Here is a 14,876-nt window from a genome sequence, read left to right on the forward strand (position 1 = left end):
TTAAAATATTATAACCTGTCTGCTGAGTAATAATATTGATGCATGTTCAGTCCAGAGACATGGTACTCTCAGCTTTGTTTTAAAATATTATAACCTACCTGCTGAGTAATAATGTTGATGCATGTTCAATCCAGAAACAGTTCTGTCTTAAAATATTATAACCTGCCTGCTGAGTAATAATGTTGATGCATGTTCAATCCAGAAACAGTTCTGTCTTAAAATATTATAACCTGCCTGCTGTGTAATAATATTGAGACATGTTCAATCCAGAAACATGATACTCTCGGTTAGGGCCTATAGTTTTAATATTATTACCTGCCTGCTGTGTAATAATGTTGAGACATGTTCAATCCAGAAACAGTTTTGTTCTAAAATATTATAACCTGCCTGCTGTGTAATAATGTTTACACATGTTCAATCCAGAAACATGATACTCTCGGTCCGGGCCTATAGTTTTAATATTATTACACAGCAGATTATATATATACTTTACCAGGTTTCAAACCTCAGCTGTATATCAGCTAGCAGTGAATATTCTCAAAATCTCACGTGTGGGGATATTATTTTGCCACATGTATTTCAATCTCACACATCTTACCAGGGCTCAAACCCGGAGCCTCTTGATTACAAGGCAGCAATATTAACACTTTGCCATCAGGGAGGCCCACACACTCTACCAGGTTTCAGACCTGGGGGCCTCTTGTTTACAAGGCAGCAATATTAACACTTCTCCATGGAGAGGTCTTAAACCCAGAAGCCTTTGATTATAAAGCATATAAGCCATGGGACTATGTCCACATTCTATTGAGTATCAGAACCCAGGAGTTATGAGCTCTATATCAGCTAAATACAGTCAAAGTTGGACTTTGAACTGTGCAATGAATATTCTGTAAGTCTCACTCGTGTATATATTATCAGAACAAGGCAAAACCTGAATTGGGCTCAGGCATACATGACAACATGCAAGAGGCTAATGTTTTTTTACTAAGAATTTCCTTCTATTATACAGAAATATTAATTGAAGTTTTATGCTCTTCCAGTGAATTGGAGTCAATGGCATGCAGGCCCATACATGCTATCATGCAAAGGGAATTTTCCCTGAAAAAAACACAGAAATATCAATAATTCCCCCTTTTAGCTGTGTAGATTATATCTCATGCATGCTAGCAATAATGATGAAAGCCCCCAGGCGTACATAATTTATTGCTGGCCGGGACATGAAACTGATCAAAGATTAGAAAAAACATGAAACTTCAATTTGCAGCCTGCCCTTGTCCAAGTAATCCTCTATTGTTTTGATCTGTAAGTTGTAGAGCATGAGAATATGAGCATTTTTGGTTTAGTTTTAAGTGTAGCTATAACAATATCAAGGGGGGCATATTTTTGACAAGTTTATGGACAACAAACTGAGAGATTCAGCCTTTGCACACTTGGCCAAATCTGTCTGAGGGGGGTTCTTCATTTGTACACTAGAGCTCAAAATTCTTTAGATTTAAATATGTACACACATGGCCGATTGGGGTATATGCCCCCCTTGACATTGTTTTAAGTGTAGCCAAATCGGGCATATGAGCTCTTCATTTGTACACTGTATGATTCTTCATTTGTACACTAGAGCTCAAAATTCTTTAGATTTAAATATGTACACACATGGCCGATTGGGATATATGCCCTTCTTGATATTGTTTTAAGTGTAGCCAAATCGGGCATATGAGCTCTTCATTTGTACACTAGGATTCAGGGTTCTTGGGATTAAGAGCATATCACACTTGAAGAATTGGGGCATATGGGCATCTTGACATTGTTTTAAGTGTAGCCAAATCGGACTGTTTAATCATATGAGCTCTTCATTTGTACGCTATAAGTGCGCTCATAATAGCATCAATACTACTACTTATACGTATTTAACCAACAAATTCAGTTGTGTTTTAAAACGCAGAAGACGGAAATCCCAAATTGGAGTGTGAATCTGTGTCATGACAACACATACAGAACTGTTTTGCACCAGAAAATGACCTGTGAGTACTTATTTTAAAAGTTCATTACTGTAGTAGTGTTTTCTATGATGACATACATAATACGTATTGTAGAAATAACTGTATTGCAACAATAAAATTTTGAGTCCCCAGTTAGCACGAATTTTTTTAACACGAACTCTTGATTTTTTCGGTCCCTTGGGATTCGTGTTAACGAGGGTTTACTGTAGTTCAATTTTAGCAGCTGTCGATTTCTCAGTTAGTTGATATAAATATAGATAACATTTTAATAATATACTATAATCTCAAGGTATTTTAATCCATTTGGATAAAAATGTAATAGATGTGTTCTCCTTGAAAGCACAGATCCAAATAAGATGAACAATGTCTTGCGCCCTCTGGTGCCACCGGTTATAGTCAAGGTGAGACTCATTCTCATTAGCTATCAACCAGGCTCGGACGAAACGCAACTCATTAAACCGTCGCGGACGAACTGGAGCATTTTTCTACGAATTTCGGTTTCGGACGAACTGCAAGGCTACGGAATCGTCGTCAAACGGTTTCGAACCACGGTTATTAAGGTTATCTTTGTTCTAGCCATTGTTTTGAGTTCTTATTTTAAGTCCACTTTAGCACAGATAAGCAAATCGGAACTGGACCTACAGTTTAAAATGGAATCCAAACTGCTGTGTACCTCCACTGGGTATCGAACCAGGATTATACCGGTACGTTACCACTACGTTATCGGTATGAGCATTGCTAATTTTGTAATATTTCCAATAATGGAGTTGAAAAATTGAATGAAATTGAGTTTGTATTAAGTCCACTTTTATGCACAGATAGTCTAATCGGGACTGGCCTAAAGTTTAAAGTGGAATCCAAACCACTAATTGCTTCCAACGGGAATGGAACCCGGGACCCCTTCAATACAAAGCGGCGACGTTACTATTACGCCATCGGCAAAGGCCGTGTGACGAAATTTTTCACTTGTAGAGTTCCAAACAAACGTTTTTGACCCATTAAAAATAACACAATCCTAACAATGCATACATTATTTTTCAATATCATCATCAACCACTGCAATGTGCATAATGGTGCAAAAGTCTTTCTTCTATATCCAATAAGATTCCACGTAGAATCCATGACCAGTGTTTTAGCGTAAAAAAAAACCTTGTTATTTCTATAGTTTTACACTGTAGATTAGGTATAGCCATATAATTATGAATTTATGTGTTCGTTTTTTCTTACATATTAAAGGTGTTGAATTCTCATTAGATTTAATTTACGTATAAAAACCTTAAGGACTGGAAATTACAGAGGAAGTTGTGATCTCGTTTAGCCATTGCCTGTTGTTCGTGGATAATTGGTACCATCCAGTGGCTAGAGTTGGCAACTCTGCTCCACGTCACGTTCCTCGAACGTTACACACACATCGTCGCGTCCAATTTTTATCCAGCGGCTGCTACACAGGGAGCGGGCATACAAGAATATCACGATAAGGAGCAGGTTGATGAGAACGCGACTGTCGATTGTCTCCTTCGCGAACCGCGAGACGCAAAGGATGATGGGGGATTAAGGTTGATTAAGCACGTTGACCGACGGCGAAAGAAAGCGACAACCAGGGCCCCGAGATTGGAGAATTGATCTACATCCCCTCCGACAAATTTCCTACAAGCTCTTGTCCCGTTTTTCTTCCATAATACGTCCGCGTGTGTTAGCTCGCAGAGGTGATCCATTTAGACGAGGATCTGGAAGAGAGCGTGTTACCAAATAAGCATTGTCGATATCTGAGAAAGGACTATGATGAGTGGCGTGCGGGTAGAGGTATTTTCAAAGGGGGGTGAATGTCCCCTAAGGGAGGGTAAGGTTTCTTTTTTCTAGCAGTCCGACAATGCTGTATTTTGCCAGATTTCGTTCTTGCATTCTTTTGTTACCACAACACCCACCCAGGAGTGCACATAGGCAGGATAATGGCACAGGCTGTGACTTAAAAATTTGGGAGAGGTTACTTAAAACAATAAAAACTTCAGCATGTATATTTATATTTTTCTAAATTTTATGTAAAAACTATCTCATTACCCGGCGCTGCCCGGGTATTTATTTATCCCAATCTTCTATTAGACATGAAAATCATGAATTCTAACTATAGTGTAAAATGTAAATAATTTAATTTACAGGTATTTAAAAGTATAAGTACAGTATACAAATTATAAAAAAAAAAAATTTACAAATTCACTAAAATATCAATTTAACTCAAAACTTGATTAGTTTCACCTCCAGGAGCAAGAATAAATAAATTAAACGGCGTTGGGAGTGTCACTATTCATCTTAGCGACCCCGAAAACTATGGATTCCACACTAATATCGGTCGTTTTCGATTAGTTTTACATGTCACCCCTTCCCCCCCCCCTAGTGGTGCCAGGGGTATCTTACCCCCACAGAATTTCTTTCCAGATTGTAAGTCATATGTGTACTAAGTTTGGTTGAAATTGCTCCAGGCGTTCGAGAGTTATGCCGGAACAAACATATATACAGGGTGAGGCAGTCAAACGGGAAGATTTAAAAATTTCACAAAAAATAGAGAGAGCAAATATTTGTTATTTCTTTTAACATGAATGTACTGTACATGAGTGGAAATTACTAGTGTACCTGAAAAATGTTCATTTTTTGAATATGGAGTCAGTAAAATGGCGTCCTTGGTTTTGCACACATTCTCGAAGTCTCAGAGTAAATCCGCCCATGACGTTGCGAGAGGCAAACAAACGGGAAGATTTCAGGAATGGTTGGCGGGTGTGCATTATCATCTCGTGGAATCATCGGCCCCTACTTTTTCGAAAATGAACACGGTAACACGGTGACAGTAAACGCTGGACGTTATGCTGACATTTTGGTTACCTTTTTCCTGACTACCCTCGATGACTATGACCCAGATGAAGAAACACTCTTCCAGCAAGATGATGCAACTAGCCATACTGCCAGAGTGTCTATGGGTGTGCTTAGACTCCCATTTCCTAGTCGTCTCATCAGCAGATTCGACGATATTCCGTGGCCTGCCCCTTCACCCGACTTGAAGGCTCCTGACTTTTTTTCTTTGGGGTTACCTCAAATCCAAAGTATTCTAGGACAACCCTCCAAGAACCAGGGAAGATTTGAAGGAGCGAATTCGGCAAGAGATCCAGAACATTCCGTTGGAGATGCTACGCAACGTCATGGGCGGATTTACTCTGAGACTCCGAGAACGTGTCCAACACCAAGGGCGCCATCTTACTGACACCATATTCAAAAAATGAACATTTTTCAGGTACACTAGTAATTTCCACTCATGTACAGTACATTCATGTTTAAAAAATAAATAATATTTGCCCTCTCTATTTTTTGTGAATTTTTTAAATCTTCCGTTTGACTGCCCCACCCTGTACATACATACATTTTTATATATATAGATGGATTGATTGATTTAAAATTTTAGCATTTTGCACCCTTCAGTGTGTACGGAAAAAAATTCCCTTATCTAAAACCATTACCTTAAAATGAATAATGAGGTCTGAAGAGCCTTTAGAGAAAGGTGAAAAATATAAGTTGTATAGGGACCTGCACGAACACAACACATTAAAAAAAGAAACGTAGGGGTAGCCTAAAAGTACATCAGAAACATTGTAAGCTGCCTTTTCTTCTCATAAAAGCTGCTAAAAGCATTGGCTAAAACACCGTCATCATCTTCCAACATAGCTGCCGAATCGTTGGAAAGGAAAGCCCTCTCATGTGCGATGAGATGGGGGAGGGGGAATCGGCATATATTTCCTTAGTAATTGATTTATTTTAGTTGGTTTCAAGTCATCTTTGCTGTTAGTTGCACCGTATTTAATCCAGATAATGAGTGCGGGTGGTAGATCAAGCAAGTGTTCAGTAAAGCTATATATACAGGATGTATTATAAGTATAGGGCAAACTGACACAGTTGAAAGTACACGATAATAGAAGCAAAAAAGTCTCAGTAAACATGTGTCTGCAAACGAGCCGTTTTCGAGATAATTGCGAATGTGTGATTACAAGCCGCCACTGACTTCATTGTTTGTAAACGTCGTTGGAAAAATGTACTCTTCGTTGCTGTAAGTTTCCATTTTAACTAAGCAGTACAGCACAACTGACGTGACTCCCACAGTACGATTAGACTATGTACTGATTGTATCCATCCTGTTTGATTCCAACGCCACCTCTCGGAAATCTTCTGTTTTGTAAACGAAGAGCAAACCTCGGAACGCGCAAGAAGTAAAGCACTCGGTGTTTACAAAATGCAATCAATGACGGCTTGTAACCAAACATTCGCACATATTATTAGCATTTTACCAAGTAAGACGACGTTTACAAACAATGAAGTCAGTGGCGGCTTGTAATCACACATTCGCGATTATCTCGAAAACGGCTCGTTTGCAGACACATGTTTACTGAGACTTTTTTGCTTCTATTATCGTGTACTTTCACCTGTGTCAGTTTGCGCTATTGCTTATGATACATCCTGTATATAAAGTGGCTTTCAGTAATAGTATAGACCCTAGTAATTAAATACTTTGTGGGAATTACGATATGGGGAGGACGCCCCATTGATATTGGGAAGATCGGCACCCCAGCACCCATGTGATATCCTCGAAAGCCGCTGTGGTTAAGTCGGTAGGTCTGACTCCCGCGCTAATGACCCGGATTCGATTCTCCGGATGTGTGATTTCAATGAGAATTTTTATCACCTTGTCCCTGCATGAATCGGATGTTGTTCACTAAGTCTCTTACAAATGGGCACCTGGAGCGGCCGGAACGTGGTACTGATCACATCACCTCCACAACGACCAAGATCGTCAATGGGTGGAGTCCTACTTCCACATTCCCTTATGTGCCTTCATGACACGGTACAATGAGTTGGGGGTAGCTCTACTGTTCTTTACCCTTACCAGACACCCTCTTGTCCACGCACACCACTGACTAAACGAGCAAACAATTCATACTGATCCTGTAGTCTTGATTTACAATTAATGAATAAGTTTATTTTTATTTTTTGTAAGTAGGCCACTGATTTTACATAATTACACATCTTTTCCGATGTACATGAATTTCGTGATAGATATTTTGTTATATATCACATATTTAGAGTACATATTTTACATATTTTGTGGTATGTTACATATTTTCCGTAGAGTTCATATTTTTACATAAAATGCGATACTTGCACCATTTTTTCTAGTTTTCATTGCACAGTGCAGATATATTTCTAAAAATATATTCGATAATTTGTATCTGCTTCTGACAAGACTGTCATCTTACTTTCAGGATACAATTATTTGCGATAAAAATACATGATTTGTTATATTGACAGCCCTACCATAGGTTTATTATACTAACTAACCTTATTGATTGATTTGTTCAGCATGTGTAAGTAATGAACTGACGACTGACCAGTTTCCTGTTAGTACAGTACACTTAGCGTATTGTGGTTGTACAGGAAAATTCGTGTACCCCTAGACATTTGGCAACCCGTCAATAGAGGAGTGTTGCACGGGACGCCTAGTCTCCAGGGTGAACAATTAAATGTTTCATCATATTCTGTTGTGACACTGTTAGTTTCTGCGTCTACGTCTACCTAGGTATGACGGGATGGCAACATCAGGCGATTTTAAATGAGCTGCCACATGTGTGCGATGGTGCAGCATCATGCTGCAGTGTGGCAGGATAACCGGGCGACCAGAATCGAACGAAAACACGAGCAGTTGAGTGATCCTAGTACCGTAGCTGAAAACGAGTTTTTTAACCCAGTTTTTTTTTGTTTCCCAGATCCATCATATTTGTTGTAGATTGCATTACAAGGTAATGTGTACTGGTAATTTTTAATATAGCTGATATGTTTACAGGAAATTGCTACTAATAATATTAATGTAAATTAATGTATCTTTTCCCGCAAAATGTAAAGATTTGGGCGAACCGGAAGTGTTAATTGAAAGTATGCTAAAACAATTTATTTGTGGATAAATGTATTGAGTTCAGCATCGGAAAACTGTCGAAATAGTATTTGAAAAAATGAAAAAAAAATGGTGCAAATGCTCATGTCATTCGAGCTAGCAGAGGGAAATATGAGAAATGTAAGTGACAATATAATGTATGAACTTGTATGTTCGCGTTTATAATCTACTTGAGCCGCGGTGATCCAGTCGGCATGGAGTCTTTGAAACGCGGGTTAGGTGACCTATTTTTCCGCCGTTGTTGCTGCATAAAGCAAGTATGGAGTTCACCTAGTCTCAAATAAATGGTTACCTGGGTGAGAAGACGACAGAGCATGGTGCTGATCAAAGCACTTCCCCCAAAATTTGACAGTGATTGTGAATGCCCTGTCTCAAAATTCCCCTACGTGACTTCACGGCACGGTGCAATGTGTAAAGGGGCTCCCTCGATGGGATGGATAGTGGTAACGCCTTGTAATCCAGAGGTTCCGGATCCGATACGTGGTGGAGGCACAAGTGGTTTGGATCCCATCTCAATCTTTAGGTCCAGTTCCGATTAGTCTTTCTGTGCATAAAGTAGACTTAAAGCTGAACTCAAAGCACTGAGCAAGGGAAACATTACCCTTACATTATGATCTACTATACACTTATCTATCCATATACAAAAAATGGATGCATTATGTTTGTTCCGGCATAACTCTCAAACGCCTGGAATAATTTCAACCAAACTTGGTACACATATCACTTATAGTCTGGAAAGAAATACTGTGGGCTAAGAGACCTCTGGCACCCCTAGGGGGGTCGTGGGAAAGGGGTAACATGTAAAAATAATCGAAAACGACCGATATTATTGTGGAATCCATAGTTTTTTGGGTCACTAAGATGAATAGTGACACTCCCAATGCCGTTCAACTCCAAGTCCACCCTGGCACCCCTAGGGTTGGGGGTGGGAAAGGGGTGACATGTAAAACAACCGATATTAGTGTGGAATCCATAGTTTTCGGGGTCGCTAAGAAGTTCATTTTACACTATAGTTAAAATTCATTATTTTCCTGTCTAATGGAAGATTGGGGTAAATAAATACCCGGGCAACGCCGGGTGGTAGTTATTAATAATACATTAATACAATTAAAATAATGCAATGTCAGGTTGTTATCTCGCTGTACATGAGGTACAGAAACACACTGCCACAGCCTTTTTTAGGCCTGAACTGTATTGTATGGTTTAATTTGATTTTTCTTAATTAGCGTCTCTACTCTTCCATTTGGCTAATCGCGACGATGAGGATGAGTGATGATATGATGAAATTGATGAGGGAACACTCACAAAGAATACTGCCCAGGCCGGGAGTCGAACCCGGTACCCCTGGCGTAGTAACTATGGTAACCATTTCGTGTAGCTGTGAGCGAAAACGCGTTTGTTACATATATTGGTCTGTTAATACATTGTCATCATTATTGCTTTCCTCTTTTCCTACACTTAGATGTATTATAATGATGGTGTGAATCATGTTCTCTTTGTTTGTTCTGGAATATTCTTAGCCATATAAAATTAGCAGGAGGTGCGAGGGTAAGGATCACGCCTAAAAATTCAAAGCCCCTCCCGTGGATAAGTTCGGTTAAATGCCGCACACTTAGAAACAGCTGCAAGATCTTCCCGTATCTCCCACAGTATATTTCCGGGCGTTAATTCAGGATCAAAAATGGCTAATGAGGTGCGACGCAACGGGGAACAGGCGAGAAACGGTCAGTGTTTGCAACTTGAAGCGGCAACACTGTCACGGGCAGATGCCGCTATAAGTTTCCAACCCAAAGCTGCTGCACAGTGGATTCTCATATTGCAAGGTACGGCAGTCAGCGCCAGACAGGCAATGTGGAGAGTGCCGGCCCAGCATTGATAAATTTGGACCGATCTTGCACAATAAGCCTATCATGTAATAAGAAGTGTTTCCAAATTTCCTGCTTATTTGAGTCAAAGTACGTTAAAAGTTTTTAGTGTGAAAATTATGTTTCACCACTTCTTGGATTGCATTAGCTATTTCAGTGATACTTTGTTTCGCTTTGAGGTGGATCAGTAGATCTGGCCGCCGCTCGAGAATCCCGGGTTCGATTCGCAGGATGAATGATTTAAAGTAGGAATTTTTACAATAATGTACTTGCACGGAGCTGGTCTGGGGTTCACCCAGCCTCAAACAAATGAATGACTGGGAGGGTAAAGGCAGCCGAAGGATGGCTGAGATTATTAATGTGTGGAGGCTTACCTCCAGCCCCCATCACCACCATATACCTTCACGGGATGTTTCAATGTGCAAGGAGTAGCTTTACTTTTGCCGTTTAGTTTCACTTTATAATATACTCAATAGTTTACGAGTTTATAATCAGATAGTCCAAGTTGGCAACATCCGATTTATACATGAGACGAACCCCTCAAAATTCAGGTATTATTTAACTACCGAATCCAAAGTTAGTAGAAGATAATTGAATAAAAAAAATTCCCGCCCCCGTGGCGGAGTGGTTAGCACATCGCGCTACGACACCAGGAGTCCTGGGTTCGAATCCTGGCCCGAGCATGGGTGTTCTCTGTGAATGTCCCTTTCATCATACCATTACTCACCCTTATCGTCGCGATTAGCCAAAAAGTGGCAGAAAAGCGACGTTGCAGGAAAACTAAACCTTCCAATTTCGGTGGAAAAAATATTTTCTTAAAGTGATGCGCAGGAGGTTGATTTTCCTTACCAGGAAATATATTTGCAACAATAACCTACATACACATATCTAGAAATATATTTCAGGGTGCGGGATCCGAGCCAGCTGACTTTGAAATTATAATATTATAAATGTTTAAGTAAGTACGTTAATATAATTTATAGGATCAATCATAATAAGTAAATTTGTTAATGTTGTATTGTTATTATTACGTGCATAGGAGCCGCGGTGGTCTATTAGGTGGAGCGCTTGCCACGCGGAAGACCAGGATTCGATTCCCGAGGTGGGTGATCTAATGTCGGAGCGTGGTGCTGATCACATCACCTCCAAAATGGCCGAGATCGAAAATGTGTGGGGCCGGACCCCCACATCGCCTAAATGTGCCCTCGTGGCACGGTGCTCTATGCACGGGGAACTTTACCTATACTTTGCTATACTTTACATGAATAGGTAAATAGACTTTATAAAAATGGAGATATAACACACATTCATTTTCTAGTTTATGTATAGTCAGGATCGCCAAAATCTGTATAAAAACAACTGTCATGCCAGAGGAAATCAATGCCAAAAAGATAACTAATTGAATATTTATTGAATAACAAAGAAATGTTTTTAGATCCAGTTGACCACAAGTAAAGTTTCTGATTAATATGTTATGCGTATTATTATATGTAGTAGTGTGCATAGATCTTCTTTGGTACTGTTATTCATAGCCGTATGATCCCAATATAGGTCGGGTAAGTTCGTCAGAAATAAACAACCCTCGATTATACAACAAATGCTAAATATTTTCATTATTTAATTGTATTACTTGGTAAGTCTTTCGGGAGGATCAGGACCCCCCGACCCCGTACCAACACGTCGAAGGCACATAGCGGTACGAATCCTATTTTAAACTGTAGGTCCAGACCCGATAAGCCTATCTGTGTATGGAATGAACTAAGAAAACTCAAACGTTAGGAAAATTCCTTTACGAATAGAGAAATCTTCATTGTTTACTGCCGAAGTTTCGTTGCAAAAAAAAAAACCTATTTTCTTTTCCATTTCCGGGAAATTTTATTTAGATAAAACGGATTTATTCCTTTTTGAATAGTATTTTTGCATTTGCATCTTTACTGTATTTTACGTCGTTTCCACCATTTTTGTTAATCGCGGTGATGATGATTAGATGAAAGAGAGGCAAGTGCACTCATTAAGATCACCCATAGCCAAGCCGAAATTCGAACCCAGGATCTTCGGTGGCGAGTTCTGCCGACGAGTCAGTTCTTTTCCAAGTGAAATTATTTTGTAGGAAAACTGAACCTTCCAATTTCGTGCAAGAAAGGAAATTTAGTGTATTTAGAAACTGATTTTTCTTTTCCGGGGAAACCTAGGTAAAAAAAAAAACAACCAAGGAATTCCTCTGGGAGAAGCACACTGCTGTCCCAGCGGTCGTAGGCACCATCGTCGACCGCCGGTGAAAAACTCGTTTCCCCGCTGCTATGCACGGAGAGACCGCGCGGGCAAACAGCGTCTGCGCGCCGGGAGCTCCGTGCCGCAACCTCCATCCAGCTTCCCTTCCGACGCTCCACTCTTCCGCACGAATGGGCAGCCGGCATTTAAGAATCAATGATGTCATCTAATTTCCCCCCTTCCCTTCCGCTCCCATTGGCCGACGGAACCCGGCTCGGCCTCCCATTGGCCCGTCTCCCCCCCGCCAAGTCTCTACACACGTATACATGCTCCCCCCTTCCTCTCCCCGTGATCTCTCTACCATATAGAAGTCAAGGTTCTTTTCTCTACAAGAGGGGGGTTCGCTTTCTGGGGGACCGAGAGAAGAAAGAGGGGGGCGCGTTCCCTCCCCAAAATGTAGTCAGGGGACATCCACAGCGCATGATGAATCGTGTAGGTCAAGCAGAAATATTTGAAGATCCGTACACTCTTGTGGAAATCATATACCCAAATGGTCATACCAGGTGATAGCGGCGTAACGTGCGTTTAGGATCACGTTTCCTCCACGTTCCAGGCGCAAGGTTGATTGCAGCGACAATAACTTCGTTTCACACTTCAAGTGACCGTGAAGTTGTTCGGGAATCGCGAAACACTCTGTCGTTTTTTTTTTATCGCGTTATCTGCTCGCGAATGTAGCAATAATTCGCACTGTGTTAACTCGTGAACCGGAATAACCATAAGATCCAACAAGATTCGCGACACTTGAGATGCCCTGGTGTCGAATTTCTTCGAGCAATCTCGGTAAAACGGAAGGACGATTCGCGGTGCTAATCTCCGTTTCCTAGGCAACGTTTATTTTCATCCGGAAGTCACGTCGAGAACGTGTAGTAAACACATTTCAGACTGCCCTTTCTCGCAGAAGAAAGGAAGAAGAAAGTAAGTTTGATTTTCACTGTGACAGTTTGCCGAAGTTGTTGTATACATTAAGATAATTGGTGGTGCGGTCTTTCGGAGACTGTTCTTGTGGATGGTTTTGTGCGGGTTGTCAACTGTGATGTTTTGACTCCAGTCTGCGAGACACGTGACATCGGGATCAAAGGAAGGTGACATAATTCAACGTAAGTACAAGCTACTCGACGGTGTATTACAAATTGACAAATTATCGCCATTGTTATTTCAATTGTTCGTGAATGACTGTGTTACTTTTTGTCATGATTTTCTTATAAAACTTTTCTCCATTATGCATCATCAACACTGAAAACAAAAGTGATTTGTTTATATTAACAGAACACGGATTGGTTAAACTTTTTTTTGAAACTATAAGCAAAAAACTGGTAGTCTTTACTAAATTTGGTAATTTATATACAGGCTATTTGCCAACTCTAATCAAATGTGAATGATTACTAAAAGAATTTGGTTGTGGTGAGGAATTATTTGCTTCTCGACTGTTAACTAATGTGAACTATCACTAAAATAATTTTGTTCTGGGGAACAATTGTTTGCTTTTCGACCATTAACAAATGCGAATGATTACTAAAATAATTTTGTTCTGATGAACAATTATTTGGTTCTCCACTATTAACAAATGTAAACCATCACTAAAATAATTTAATTCTGCTGAACAAATATTTTCTTCTCGAACATTAACAAATGTAAACGATCACTAAAAGAATTTGCTTCTGCTGAACAAATATTTGCTTCTCGAACATTAACAAATGTAAACGATCACTAAAAGAATTTGCTTCTGCTGAACAATTATTTGCTTCTCGAATATTAACAAATGTAAACGATCACTAAAAGAATTTGCTTCTGCTGAACAATTATTTGCTTCTCGAATATTAACAAATGTAAACGATTACTAAAAGAATTTGCTTCTGCTGAACAATTATTTGCTTCTCGAATATTAACAAATGTAAACGATCACTAAAAGAATTTGCTTCTGCTGAACAATTATTTGCTTCTCGAATATTAACAAATGTAAACGATCACTAAAAGAATTTGCTTCTGCTGAACAATTATTTGCTTCTCGAATATTAACAAATGTAAACGATTACTAAAAGAATTTGCTTCTGCTGAACAATTATTTGCTTCTCGAATATTAACAAATGTAAACGATCACTAAAAGAATTTGCTTCTGCTGAACAATTATTTGCTTCTCGAATATTAACAAATGTAAACGATCACTAAAAGAATTTGCTTCTGCTGAACAATTATTTGCTTCTCGAATATTAACAAATGTAAACGATTACTAAAAGAATTTGCTTCTGCTGAACAATTATTTGCTTCTCGAATATTAACAAATGTAAACGATCACTAAAAGAATTTGCTTCTGCTGAACAATTATTTGCTTCTCGAATATTAACAAATGTAAACGATTACTAAAAGAATTTGCTTCTGCTGAACAATTATTTGCTTCTCGAATATTAACAAATGTAAACGATTACTAAAAGAATTTGCTTCTGCTGAACAATTATTTGCTTCTCGAATATTAACAAATGTAAACGATCACTAAAAGAAATTGGTTCTGATGAACAATTATTTGCTTCTCCACTATTAACAAATGTAAACGATTACTAAAACAATATCTTGCTGGTGAACAACTACTGCTCTATTGCCTAATGAAACAAAAGTTTGCTTGCCAGCATTTATTTTTTGGTTATTCCAAACAAACTTTTCCTGTAAGGCAAGAGATGGAGCTTTGGGATTCCAGCCCCCGTAAAGTATTAAAATTAAATAAGAAAAAATCTTATATGCTGTTTATCTCTACAAATAAGCCTCACA

General features: G+C 39.3%; 1 protein-coding gene across 1 annotated transcript in view; it reads left to right on the forward strand.

The window, feature by feature from the left end:
* LOC145989269 (paired box protein Pax-6-like) overlaps window positions 1-14,876 on the forward strand; it is a 278,537-nt gene that overhangs the window by 81,864 nt on the left and 181,797 nt on the right. The gene's annotated exons all lie outside the window — the stretch shown is intronic.

This window comes from Lepisma saccharinum, chromosome 6, assembly GCF_977018435.1.
Source record: "Lepisma saccharinum chromosome 6, izLepSacc3.1, whole genome shotgun sequence".
In the NCBI taxonomy this organism is placed as follows: Eukaryota; Metazoa; Arthropoda; class Insecta; order Zygentoma; family Lepismatidae; genus Lepisma; species Lepisma saccharinum.